Source organism: Bufo gargarizans, chromosome 4 (assembly GCF_014858855.1).
Source record: "Bufo gargarizans isolate SCDJY-AF-19 chromosome 4, ASM1485885v1, whole genome shotgun sequence".
In the NCBI taxonomy this organism is placed as follows: domain Eukaryota; kingdom Metazoa; phylum Chordata; class Amphibia; order Anura; family Bufonidae; genus Bufo; species Bufo gargarizans.
Window position 1 is genome coordinate 10,898,764 of NC_058083.1, and position 14,204 is coordinate 10,912,967.

The window sequence follows — 14,204 nt, forward strand, 5'->3', positions numbered from 1 at the left end:
ACGTCTTGAGAATTACTGCAGTAATATCATCATTACATATAATATAATGTAACAATATACAATGTGACAGCAGCAATAACACATCAATACAAGAAAGTAGCAGTTGGTAGCAGAAATGAAGGTAAAAATCGCAATCCAGTGGTAGCGATGTTCGGATCAGAAATAAACCGCAAATGTAGCTGGGGAATAAGACTGATATCAGCATAAATATATGTTCCTAATACGATATTACCTTGGTCTGGTCGCTTCACTTCTCTGAGATGCCGACTCACCGGTCTATAATCAAGCAGGTGTCAGCTCACTCTGTCTCCAGTATCATCAGCAAGTCATGTACTCGATAAGAGGAAGGGGCACACCCCCGAAACGCGTATGGGACAAACCTTGTACCGGCATGCTGGAAAAGTCTCCTCTGGATTTGAATAAGCTCCTGAAGAAAACCTCTGCCAATACCTCACCTGATCTTATCGAGTACATGACTTGCTGATGATACTGGAGACAGAGTCAGCTGACACCTGCTTGATTATAGACCGGTGAGTCGGCATCTCAGAGAAGTGAAGCGACCAGACCAAGGTAATATCGTATTAGGAACTATAAGCGGGTGGGACGCCACCACGAGTGCTTACTGTTTTGCACCTGTTGGTCTGTCCGGTCAAATTGAAAAGATTGAAAAGACCGGCAACCCACCAGTTTTGCTTTAACACAGCGAGCCAGGAGCGGAACTGCGCATACCCAGAGTTATCTTGGATTTGGAAACTTTTACAAAGGCATTATTGCGGTTTTCTATGAGGAACTATTTATGCTACTATTTATGCTGATATCAGTCTTATTCCCCAGCTACATTTGCGGTTTATTTCTGACCCTAACATCGCTACCACTGGATTGCGATTTTTACCTTCATTTCTGCTACCAACTGCTACTTTGTTGTATTGTTGTGTTATTGCTGCTGTCACATTGTATATTGTTACATTATATTATATGTAATGATGATATTACTGCAGTAATTCTCAAGACTCTTGGCATCATCCAGAGTCCCAGCAGTCGGACCCCAACCAATCAGACAGATATCCCCTATGCTGTAGTTGGGGATAAATTTAAACTTGGCACAAGGGGTATTTTTTGTTAGGATGGTCCCCGTTAGGCAAGTTGATGGCAAGATGTCCTACTGCTGGAACCAGCCTGTATTTCATTTCCCTGCAGTGCCACCACAGGGGGAAGTGGTGTATCACATTGTGGCCCCCTCATCCCATCCAGAGCAACCAACTGTAACCATTCTATAGTCTGTAGTATACATGTCTTACTACTAATCCTTATGAGAGGTAGTAGACACACAATGTGGTAGGTTTTACCTGTAGTCCTATGGAAATCCAGAGAGTGATATCACCATGAGTGCAAAGTGCCAAACTTTACTCTGAGTCATTAACAAACTCAGGACTACTACATCTGTCAGTGGATAACCAGTGTTTACAGCGTAATCAAAAGCAGATGTATTAACTTCCATTGAGTAGAAAAATACAACTGAGGTCAATGGGTGTAGCCAAAAATGGAGCTCCCAAAAGTCCACTTCAGAGTGACTACGTCTTTGTAATGAATTAGTCAGTGTCCAATTCGTTGGGTTTCCGGCCAAGGAATTGACCTAAACATGGACACGATGCAATTCCCATAGAATAATGTGATTCTACAAGCTCGCCCGCAGATGTTACAGAGCCGTACTCTGAGGTCGGCCCACCAAGGCGAATCGCTTTGTCGTCCCACTGCTCAGGGGAAGCTATGCGGCGAGCGATCCTCTACTGTAATAATATACAATAACACAACACAGTGAGACACCAGGACAAGAGCCTTGAGACATAAAGGAAAATTAGGTCACTTGTGTTTCCACTGCTCCTGCTTCAGTATATTCCTTAGCAACTGGCAGGCCATTGTTTGCAATAGGTTTCTGCAGCCGAAAATCGTAGATTAGATTGTAGGACATCAAAATGTTAGGAAACAAAGTGGAACGTTACCACTGTGCAAAATTACATGAGTACAGACCTAATGGAGTTAACATGTTAGCCAGGCCGTCCACTCCAGGTAGATGTCGACCAAATGGCTTGCACACTCGGCTTGGATGAAGGCGTGCTGTATGTGTTCTGAATGGGGTGAGGGGCGCAAACCGTTGCAAGACTCCAGGCTAATTTCCCCATAGGAAAAATGGATCGAGCAACCCAATCCACCCCCCAAACGTCAGCCAATGGTTGGCCGATCCTGCCAACATTGGCCAACATTAAAGGGGTATTCCATTAATTTGAAGCCACGAGGATAGGAGATAACTATTAGATCGGCTGGGGTCCTACTGTTTGGACCCCCAGTTATCACAAGAACAGGGGCTCCGAATCCTGCAAGGCCTCTCAAATTGAACGGAGTGTCAGGTCAAGTGTGCGATCTTACCTCTATTGAAGCGAGCACTGCACTCGGCCATGAGTAAGACTGCCATGCGGCGGAAATGCATTGGTCCAGGAGACATACAGGAGAAAAAGGATTTTACTTCATGCTGCATCCATACTATTATGGCACATGCTTGACCTGCCACTCTGTTCATTTTGGGCGGCCCTGGGCGGTACAGGGCCCCCGTTCTCGTGGTGGCCCCAGTGGTAGGACCACTATCGATCTAATAGTTATCCTATGGATACGGAATATCTTTGAATTACCAGTATACCCCTTTAATCTAATATGTATAGTTGGGGTCTGAGGTCATGGGCCACCATCTGTGCACCTTTGCCATAACCAACAGAATAATGCAACTGTGTGGCACGGCTACAAATAATGATATCATTAGTGCGCAATTATTTGGATTTTTATGGCGCTGCGTTGCGTTAGTATATTCTCCGGACTGTGAGCACTACTATACAGGCACTAGTAAAGGGGTGTAGCTTTAAGGGGTGCAAAGGTAGCAGTCGCTACCGGATCCAGGAACATGAGGGGGCCCAAAGACCCGCACTAGAAGACATCGGTATTATAGAAAGTGCAAGCTGGTCAAGTTACAGCTCTGGCTGGAGGGCGTTAGGTCTAGAATTTGGCATTGGTGGCGGGTGCTGGTTCAGTTTTTGCCTCAGGCAGCACGAAGGCTAGGTGCACCCTTGCCCTTGGGCACAAAGCACTTAGGGAAGGGGGGCCCTAGCTGAACCCTTGCACCAGGGCCCTGGAGTCTTTTGCTACGCCCCTGCACTGGTGTATTGTCTCTATGTGGTACCAAGAATGCTTTGACAATACAGTACTATCAATTTGGGACTGCGTGTCTTTACTGAGCCCCAGTGCAGCGGTCCTGTGCTCACTTACATGTTAGTACCCTATGTGATCACTATCATTAGGTCATCTGCACTGGCCATACAAACATGTTTGAGCAGCAATGACCCCTACTTAGCATTAGGGGCTGTCTGGAGTTCACTGGAGTCTATGGTGAGGTTTTGGTTAGAAATCTCAGCTCCATAAATCTCAACTGGGGACCCATTGAGGCCTCAAATGTGTTTTGATCCCCCCTTATGTTGAACCACTATCTACTCCTCTGGCTCTCCTATAAAGGCACCGGTACAGTATAGTGACACTACGTAGTAGTGTTATAACATGAACATCACAATGTTGGAACTGTATGGCACTACTATATCCTGTAGGTCCCTACAATACACTAATCGCATCCACCATAAGAGTAAACAGGTAATCCTTTGGACTCACCATTGAAAGGTTTTCCATTTTTTTTTGTAAACTTTCAAACTATACATCTGCAGTGAGCGTGTGACGGGAAGTTGGGTTTTCCCATGTGCCAGATACTTGTTGTCTGGTCTCAAAATATGAACCTATTTGGAAAGACTGGTTAATATTTAGGAAACATTTAGGTGCACCTGTGAGGCCTGCGTCATATTAGTCAGCCTTGGGTGGGACTCACAGCCTCCTCCCTCCCCCCATTGTATGTGTGGTTTCACACTGGAGGTAACTGGGAGCTGTTTGCTGTGAGTCAGACCTTACGCTCCCGTAATTCGCCCACTGGCCTCTGGTACTGCCCATACGGCACAGGTAGGTTAGCGTTAGGTCCCGTGCCACTTGAGATACCTTGACGGGGTGCGTGGGCTCCAGAATGTCCTTAATATAAGTTTATACTGGCTAAAGTCTCATTTTAACATCAGTGTGAGGGTTTAGTCAGATTCTTGTAAATGTTTATTTCATAGAGTCTATTACATCCACACATCTGTAGGATGTTTTTGTGGCACGTGTGGTCCGCTGCGGGCATCCTCCATTGCAAGATTTTTTGCTGGGGATCGCCAATAGCAACGGACCACATGTGTAGGATTTGCACCCCCGGGTATCGATGCACAACTGCATATGGGGTTGAGCATTTCCTGCCTCTTAAGACCACGTTGTTTTGTCATCTGGTTAATCTTACCATAAAATAAATTGTTAGGAATTAAGGAAAGAAAAAACACATTAAAGGAAAGAAAATGCAACATCAATGTGAGCCTGGAATAAGCGCTAATGAACATACTGCAGGAGTGAAAGTGCTGATGAGGGACACACTTTCAGAGCCGTTCAGAATCTGTTTGAAAATGGACACCCATAAAATCTACTGGCGTCCTGTCAGAAGCCGTAAGCTGCATGAATCAGCTGCCAAAAGCGAGTTGTGAAACCGAGGCATCTCGATAGAAAAACCAAGAAGAAAAAAAGGAAGGCAACGCTTTCTTCTGGAACGAGGGCTCGGACACACAAGTTCTTGGGTGGTATCTTGTTGACACCATTTTACAAATGGAAAATGTGATCTCACCTATTGCTCTCGGTCAGAGCAGTCATTGACCCCTGTTTCGTAATGCCTTAAAGTAATTTGCAATAGCCCCTTGCTCTTGATCCACACAACAATATTTTGCATGACAGAACAGATGAGATATGTTGACTGTAGGACGTTGTGGGACCTAACTTGCTTAGATCTTGGCTCTCGCTCAACATCACTGTCTGCCCCTTTGATAACATTTTATTACCCGTTCCAAATATGGCCACTACATATTCCACAGTGCTGAAAAATGTCCAATCACACTAACGGGAGAACAAGGACTGCCAACTGATGAGGAGCAACCTTGCATGAAGCACTATAGCACACACTGTATTAGGTCTCATCACCTAAGCACTACTGATTGTGACTTCATGTTGTCTGGCAAGGGAGCCTGTAGGCCCTTGAGACAAAAGTGGTTAGAAGCGTAACTTGAAGCTTCTGAATTGAATGCAACATTTGCAACAAGATTCCCCATAGACCTTGTGTCCGTTACAATACCATTGTCCTCCTATTTTCAGAGGAGCCAATGGACTTCCTGAGGCCCTAGGGTCAAGGTTCAATTGCTACATTTTGGCACTACAGTGACACTGTAGGCCTTCTTCATTTTCAAAAATTCAACTAGAGTAGGGGTCAGCAACCTCCGGCACTCCAGCTGTTCGGAAACTACAACTCCCAGAATCCTCCTTTCACTTCCATAGGTGTTAAAAGAACAGACGATTAAGAGTGCATGCTGGGAGTTGTAGTTTCACAGCAGTTGGAGTGCCGAAGGTTGCTGATCCTTGATCTAGAGTGTTAAAGCAGATAATGGCCAATGGGATAGAGAAGGCGCTCATAGGGTAAATAAGTTCAATAAAACAAATTTCTAATAAAAGAAATGGTTTGCTCACCTATTGCGGTTGCATCAATTGGATGCAACTGCAATGGAGATCGAGTGTAGATAAGAGATGGTTGGTGCAGCCAAGATTCGTCCTAACGCCTTGGGCAGGAGCCACCCTGCCACTAGGGTAATGGAAATGAAAAAGAAGTACGCTGAACCTTAAGTAGAGCGTGTGGACTGCTGGGGGCGCACGAAACAACCGATCAAGGACAGTCTTTTAGTTTCAGCAATGTTCCATTTATTCGTAAGACAACGCGTTTCGGGTGGTAAAGTCCCCTTTATCAAGTCTGAGCCGGGAAGGCTAGGAAAGTGTCACTGCTCGTCTGGAGAGGCGCGTGTGAGACGCACCTCTCCAGACGAGCAGTGACACTCTCCTAGCCTTCCCGGCTCAGACTTGATAAAGGGGACTTTACCACCCCGAAACGCGTTGTCTTACGAATAAATGGAACATTGCTGAAACTAAAACACTGTCCTTGATCGGTTGTTTCGCGCGCCCCCCCAGCAGCCCACACGCTCTACTTAAGGTTCAGTGTACTTCTTTTTCATTTCTAGAGTGTAAAAAATAGGTAGGAGGGGAGGATGTGCAGTGTCCTTACTGCAAAGCATTGAACGTGTTAATGTCACTGTATCTCATGCATTATATTCTGTGCACCGTGTCCCCTTCTCCACTGAAGTTTGGGATCGGTGTTCTGTAGATTTTATTATTCTCCATTATAACATGGTTATAATGGAGAATAATAGCATTCTTTAATACAGAATGCAAAGTCCAATGTCAATTGAAGGTTAAAAAAATTATAAAACATTACCTCATACACTTGATCTCGCAGTCGGGATCCTCTTCTTTGTTTTTTCCCGGTTGCGCGATCAAGTGGATGAGGTGAGTAATGTTTTTAATATTTTTTAACCTTAAATTGACATTGGACTTTGCATTCTGTATTAAAGAATGCTATTATTTTCCATTATAACCATGTTATAATGGAAAATAATAAAGTAAATGGGGTCCCAGGTCGCTCATCCATCGTCTTCTTAGCAACCATGCGTGAAGTTCGCACCGCATCCGCACATTCATTTCTATGAAGCCTACGTTGCGTGAAAAACGCAGAATATAGAACATGCTGTGATTATCACGCAAAGCTCAAGTGATGCGTGAAAATATTGCTTATGTGCACAGCCCCATTGAAATGAATGGGTCCGGATTTAGTGCGGGCGCAGTGCGTTCACCTCACGCATTGCACCCGCGCGGAATACTCACCCCCCATTTGAAAGGGGCTTAAGCGGAAGTTGTATTCAGTGTATTACAAGCTGCCGACAAATAAACACCCAAGAGCAGCAAGAAGCAGATTTTAGCAGGGAGATCCGACTACCCTGTTAATTAAAAAGCATCAAAGTGACAGCATATGTGTCAGCCCTAACGGGAAAAGAGTTACAGAAAGCAGCAGAAGGTTCAGTGGTCACAAAGGAGGATTGCAGGGCATTTGCCAGAGGAGGTAACTGCCTACTCTGAGGCTACAGATATCCCTGCATGTGGTGGGAGCAAGCTTCAGGTTTCCCTGCATAACTAAAGGACAGAAAGGGCCCTCTGTTCAGAAAGTGTATTCCATGGAGGATACTGGAGATATAATATATATGCGGACATAGAGAAAGTGCATCCCTTAAGTCGGGAAAGGTGAGGTTTATACTGTCTAATTAAAAGAGAAAGATCAGCCTCTCTTACACAGCTTTGGGAATTGCATATGTCTTATGTGAAAACTGCATTTCATGTATACAGTACTCGTGTGAATCACCTGTTGACTGGCTTCAGTAAAGTACAGTGGATTTGTTGCACCGTCATTGTATCGTGCTGCACTACAGCAATCACAGGGGACGTGTCCTTTTTGCCGCAATTCTCTCCCTATCATAGCTCAGAGGGTGTGTTCTTTCTACTGCAGCTCTCTCCCTATCACAGCACAGAGGGTGTGTCTTTTCTGCTGCAGCTCTCTCCTTATCACAGCTCAGAGGGTGTGTCTTTTCTGCTGCAGTTCTCTCCCTATCACAGCTCAGAGGGTGTGTCTTTTCTGCTGTAGCTCTCTGCCTATCACAGCTCAGAGGGTGTGTCTTTTTTGCTGCAGCTCTCTTCCTATCATGTTTCAGGGGGTGTTAAAAAAGATGGGTCGGCAGTGCGGTTTGCACGTTTTGCACGCGTCCAGGGAAGGCGTCCCACTAGTATATAGCGAAGAAGGACTGGCACTTACTTTCTGGATGATATGAAGAGAAGTTTATTCAAGGCATAATAGCATCATCAGTGACTAGTTTCGGCTCAAGCCTGAACCTTTTTAAAATTGCAGTTTGAAGGCTTGTGATGATGCTGTTATGCCTTGAATAAACGTCTCTTCATATCATCAAGAAAGTGAGTTCCAGTCCTTCAGGGGGGTCTTTTCTGCTGCAGCTCTCTCCTGGTAACTGTCACGAAAGATTTGAGTGATGGCAGTTGAAGGATAGAACTGAGCATGTGCGACCACCTCAGCGAGGTGGACAGAGAAATAAGCAGGTGGTGCTATACAAATACTTTTTTTTTTAATAGCTCAGTGGCTATACAAAATTTTTAATTACATACAATTACCAAATTATTCAGATCCAGGTGCTGGTTTGAAAAATATACAGAATTTTTGTGCGGCAACCCCTTTAAGTTCTGGATTAATTAAGATATCAGCCAGACAGTACAACCTATAAGAACGCTCCAGTTTTACACTCATAGAACGTTATAATTATTGCTTTGGGTCATCTAGTAATAAACATACCTTATTCCACGCTTCGCAATTAAAAGTTGCACGTCTGGCTGACGCTCGACAAGCAGGATGACTAAATACCCCAGCTGTGGCTTTTCTATTTCTGGCTCCCAGATTGAACTAAGTAGGCAAGCCATTTCTGTTCTGTGAAGTAGCAGCTGAAAGCACAATTACACATCAGGCTTGTTAGACGGCAGGACTCTCCGATTCCTATAATGAATGACAACGGAGCTTCTTTCTGCGCGCCTCACGCTACACATCTGTCTCTGCGCTGGAGAATATCGAGGACACATTCCGATGTCACTGATCACCGCTGCCGTCCTCCTGGGAATTTCATGTAGGACGCCGGCAGAAACATTTTTAATTTAATGTGACAAATCTAGGCAGTTCCTTGACTGTATGGTGAATATATGAAACGTCCTTGACCTGAGAGTGGAGGAAGTGAGTGCACCTGGGCTGTAGCTAGAGGCCGCAGGCAAGGAATGCCCGTTGGGTCCTGGAGGTCATGGCGACACCTACAAGGCACTTTGTCTTGGCCAGGGTATTTAGATACAGAGCTGCACACAGCTAGTCTTGCTGTCTCCGAGATGAGAGAAATAAGTGCCCCCGTGAGATCTGAAGGACCAGGAGGTGTTGCTGAGAGATCTCTTGAAGGCATAAACAACAGGCACCAACAAGCCACACTGCCTTGGTAATTAGATACAGGGCTGAACAAGGATGGTCTACGATGTGAGAAATCTATATGATATAGTAGTTAGGTGCCATTAAGCATAGCTTGAGGGCCCAGGTAACACATGTCCCCATGATCCAAGGTCAACACGACATTTTGGGGGCAGATTTATGAAACTGTTTAAAAGAAAAACTGCCTTTGTTGCCCAAAGCAAACCAATTATGACTCAACGTTCATTTTATCAGTTGTCCACTGTTCCTGCTGGGACCATGTTCTGGGGTACACTATTCCACAGATTCACAGTAAAGGATCCTTGATGTCTCTGGAGAGTGAACGTCTTCTTCTCCAGTCGGAGGCAGTGCCCCCTCATCTTTTTAGGGGATTTTACATGGAACAGCTTTTCACCATATTTTTTGTACAGACCATTTATATATTTGTATAGGTCAATCTCTTCTCAAGTCTAAATTTTATTCTTTTAATCTTTCCTGATAATTAAAGGGGTTTTCCCATCACAGACAATGGGGGCATATCGCTAGGATATTCCCCACATTGTCTGATAGGTTCGGGTCCAACCTCTAGGACCCGCATCTATGCCAAGAACATAGCGGGGAGAGCTGTGGCTGGAAGACCCAGAGTTTCCCAGGATCCAGCCACCGTTAAGCGCTCTCCCCATACAAGTGAATGGATGCAGGGAAAGGTGGTGGAAAGCGCACTGCGCATGCGCAGCTGCCCTCTATTAATTTCTATGGGGCCGCCAAAAATAGCTCAGCTATTTCCGTTGGCCCCATAGAAATGAATATGAGCAGTGGCCGCGAAAGCGCGGTGTGCACCCATTCACTTCTAAGCGGAGAACGACTGACGGTTGCCGGACCATGGGAAACCTGGGGTCCTCCAGCCACAGCTCTCCCCACTCCATTCTTGGCATAGGTGTGGGTCCCAGAGGTGGGACCCACACCTATCAGACAATGGGGGCATATCCTAGCAATATGTCCCCATTGTCTGTTTTGGAAATACCTCTTTAAGACCCACGAGGCCACTTATCAGTTTAGTTGCTCTCCTTTGTACTTTTTACAGCTCCGGGGCATCCTTTCTTAGGGCTGGTGACCAGAACTGAACTGCATATTTCAAATGAGGCCGACAGAATATTTAAATACAGAGCTACCTATAGCCGGTCCTTCCGAGTCTAAGGTGTAAGAAGTGAATGCTCCCCTATGATATAGAGAATGCGCTGTTACTGTCAGTAGAGGCACATGCGCGAGTATACCCAGATTCGTAACTGATTGTGGTGCGCTCCACAATCAAGGGTTCAGATTTATTAATGAGTATATCTGCGCATGTTCTGCTACTCACTCCGTTACGGAGCATGCGCGAGATTAAGACTTTCTCGGAAGCCATTTATCTGATCACATAGGGAGAAAATGGGGTTCTCACATCCCTTTGTGATGAGGTGCTGCCAAAGTTTTCATTTTGTGAAAAATAAAACCCCCCACAAAGGACCTGAAGTAAAAACTCTATATGAAGAAACAAGTGATACAGTATACGCTGCCGGAGACGAGGCCTGAACTGTTACTGTGTAAATGGAGGAGATGTAATTAGCAGACTAAATTTAACATTGTCTCTGCAGATCGCACATGCACTGGTAATTAATATGCAATAAATTGTAATAAACTACTACAGGTTTATTGTGGCAAACCAGTCATTGCCAAGTGCGCATCAAACCGCCGTTACTGCGTGTAATTACTGCAGCGCTCAGTTACAGCACTTCCTTATGCTGTACTCAGCAGAAACTAGCGAGTATTAAGCGCCTAGGAGTTTGGCCTTATTCACACTTCAGTGAATCACGGACGGCACACGTGACCATTGATTTTAATGTGTGTATTCACACATCCGTGATTTACCACGGTCTTGGGAGGCATGCCCTAATATGTTCGTGTTTACATATCCCTCATGGCCATTACAGTCTGTGGGTCCAGTAAAAAACACGGACACGACACACAGGGCGCCCGTGTTCTGTCCATGTTTCACGGATCGTCATGAAGAATTTAATTTAATAAAAACGGGCAAATTAAAAAAAAAAAAAACTGACTCATGGACCAAACAGAGATCCTTCACCACTGACCATCTTGTCACTGATGACATCACAGACACGGACGGCCACAACTACTTTGCACTGTTTCCATCCCAATAAAACATATATCTTTTTTGAGTTATTTGAGGATGTGTTTTTTTTTGCCATAAAACGGTGACTTTTCGATGATTTGCTAGCAACCAAATTACACCAAATTAATTTTAAATATATTCTCTCTTCTTTCAGAAGTGACTTTTATGCACTTAGATATGACTGGCTATTAATCCAGAACATTTCACAATCTACTGCCGGATTCATGAATCACTTCTATTTTACTGTATATTTTATTATGTTTTATCTTATATTTTGATTTACTTTCATATTGTGAACAACTGTCTATTATAGTCACCACATCCAGGGCCGCTTTAATCATATCACGAACAGTGCAACTGCGGCATGTCCCGCTCCTGAGGAGGCAGATACAGATGAATACAATGGTAAAGCATGTCCGCTCCCTGCTCTGCGCCCCCTAGCAGGCAGGTGAGAGGCAGTGACATCATTGCCCCAATTAGGCTGAGTAGGCGAAAACACAGGCCTGGGAGGATGTTTTCTGTTCATTGGGGGAATGGGGCTAGGTGAGTAGGGCTTTTTTTTAAACTACAGGGGCAGCACTATTGGGGCCTTAAAGGGGTACACCTACTGCCAAGGGGCAAATACTAGAACAGAGCAGGAAAGGTGGCAAAGGGTGTACCGTGCATGCGCAGCCGCCCTCCATTCATTTACAGCTGAGCGATTGTATGGGGAGAGCGCTTGGCGGTGGCCGGACCCCAGGGTCCTACAGCCACCACTCTCCCTACTCTGTTCTCGGCGTAGGTGTGGGTCCCGCACTTATCAGATAATGGAGGCATAACCTAGTGATATGACCCCATTGTCTGTGATGGGAACACACCTTTGATGTAAGGAGGCATTACTACTGTGAGGGAGCACTAAGGGTGCATACCTAATGTGAAGGGGCACTAAGAGGACATGCCTACTGTGAGGGAGCACTAAGTGGGGGGGGGGGGGGCATAACTTCAGTGTGGAGGGTACCAAGGTGGGCATTCTACCGCGTACAATTTTTCTGCCTAAAACAGAGAGCGGGAAGCTTCTTTAAGTATGTACAGGAAGGGGTTAAAAAAGCTATCATTTTGTGTCTACAGCTTCTCTGCTGATCTACGTGTCTCCATGGTTACAGACTACAAACAAACATTGTGTAGTCTGATTCTGCAGCCATGTTCTCTAACTTACAGAACGGACATATGGTTGCAGACCGCAAAACAGATACGGTCGTGTGCATCTGGTAATTTACAGCAAAGGAGGGGGACCGATAGCAGGGAGTGCGAGTGCGGGATGCAGACTACTGAGGATGTGTTTGTAGTCTGTAACCATGAAGACATGTACGTCTACATAGGTGCTGCGTACACAACACGGCAGGAGCAAGACTAGCTGCAAAGATGCTTCTTTTTTAATTTTAGATTCATTAGAGCAATAAATAAATTGGTTGCAAAAGTAAGCACACCCACTGACCCCTAATCTACAGTCACCCCTGTTATGGCTGAATATCTGATTTCCAGATCCCCAGACAGTGCATTACATTAACACAGAATCATTTAGGAAATCAAATTTTTTTTGCTCTGGGATTGTGAATTTCCATTGTGCGATTGCACCTCGTCTTCCAGGGAATTGCATTGCTCCTCGGTCATCAACTTAATAAAATCACATTAGAGAAATATTTGCAGACACATGGAAATTGCGGTTCAGTCTCTGAATAAATTGCTCTTAATGTTATTTTCTTCACTTCTTCGCACCCCCCCCCCCCCCCCCCACCTCTCCAGCGCTTCCACCCTTTAGTAAGCGGCATGTCGACATGAGTCAGCCTCAGCGCACAATCCCCCATTGTTTGACCAGTTCACGGTGTCAGGGCTTGTTCATTAAGACTGTCAACACGCATTAGAAACTGGTTTGTGCTGATTGCCAATTAAATTACATGCAAATGAACGCTCTAGTCCTTTTTTTATGGGAAAAGGTAGATGTAGCAGAGCCAAAGTATCTGGCAAACCCCTTCCCATTTTCAGACATATATTATGCATGCATATAGCTGGATATCATCCATAGTTTACAGCATGTTCATTTGTTAATTGTAATGGGTAAGATGAAGAACATCCAGCGGTCTAGGAGAGGAGGTGGAAGTGAAAAGAAAAAGAAGAGGAGAGAGAGAGTGGGGCACATTTACTAAGACCGGCTTTGTAAGCCGATTTGAGTTCTCCCTTGCGCTGCCATTAGATTCGCCTATTTTATGACAAAGCGTGTGCCTCGTCATATGTTAGGCACATCTGTGGCAGTGCATGCACCTGGCGTAAAGGGAGCTGGCATAGCTTTTTGCTAACAGTTACGTCTGTTTCAAGGCGTAATTGTTAGTAAATTTGTCCCAGCCCTGGCACGGCCCTCAACACTCCCCCGCTCCACCCCCGTCTCGCCCAACTGGCAGACATGGCATAAACGTCTACAGAGATGGAGGTGTTACGACAGTTGAGCATGAACAAAGACCTAATAATCAAACGCTCGGATAAGGGGGGGAATGTGGTCGTTATGTCGGTTCAACAATATCGGAACATGTTTCTGTCACTTCTATCTGACAGAACAAGTTATGAATTATTGAAGTCTGATCCCACTACTTCGTATTCACTAGAGCTATCCCAGATGCTGCGATAGGCCCTTGAGGGGAAACTGATTGATCGTAAGAAATGCGAGAATCTGGGACCATCCAACCCTAGGGTGGCTACCTTTTACGGTCTTCTAAAAATACACAAAGGAACCCGTCCCCTCAGGGGCCAACCGATCGTATATGGGATAGGTAGCCTTACTGAACATGCAGGTACCTACATTGACCAAATATTTTGTCCATTCATCATAGCCCTACCATCGTATCTACGGGATACAACAGATTTACTTTAACGTATGGATGGCTTTACACTGGAACCAGACGTCTGACTATC

General features: G+C 45.1%; 1 long non-coding RNA gene across 1 annotated transcript in view; it reads right to left on the minus strand.

Moving 5' to 3' along the window:
* The window catches only part of LOC122935671, a 365,107-nt gene that overhangs the window by 109,432 nt on the left and 241,471 nt on the right, over positions 1 to 14,204 (minus strand). The window lies entirely within an intron of this gene.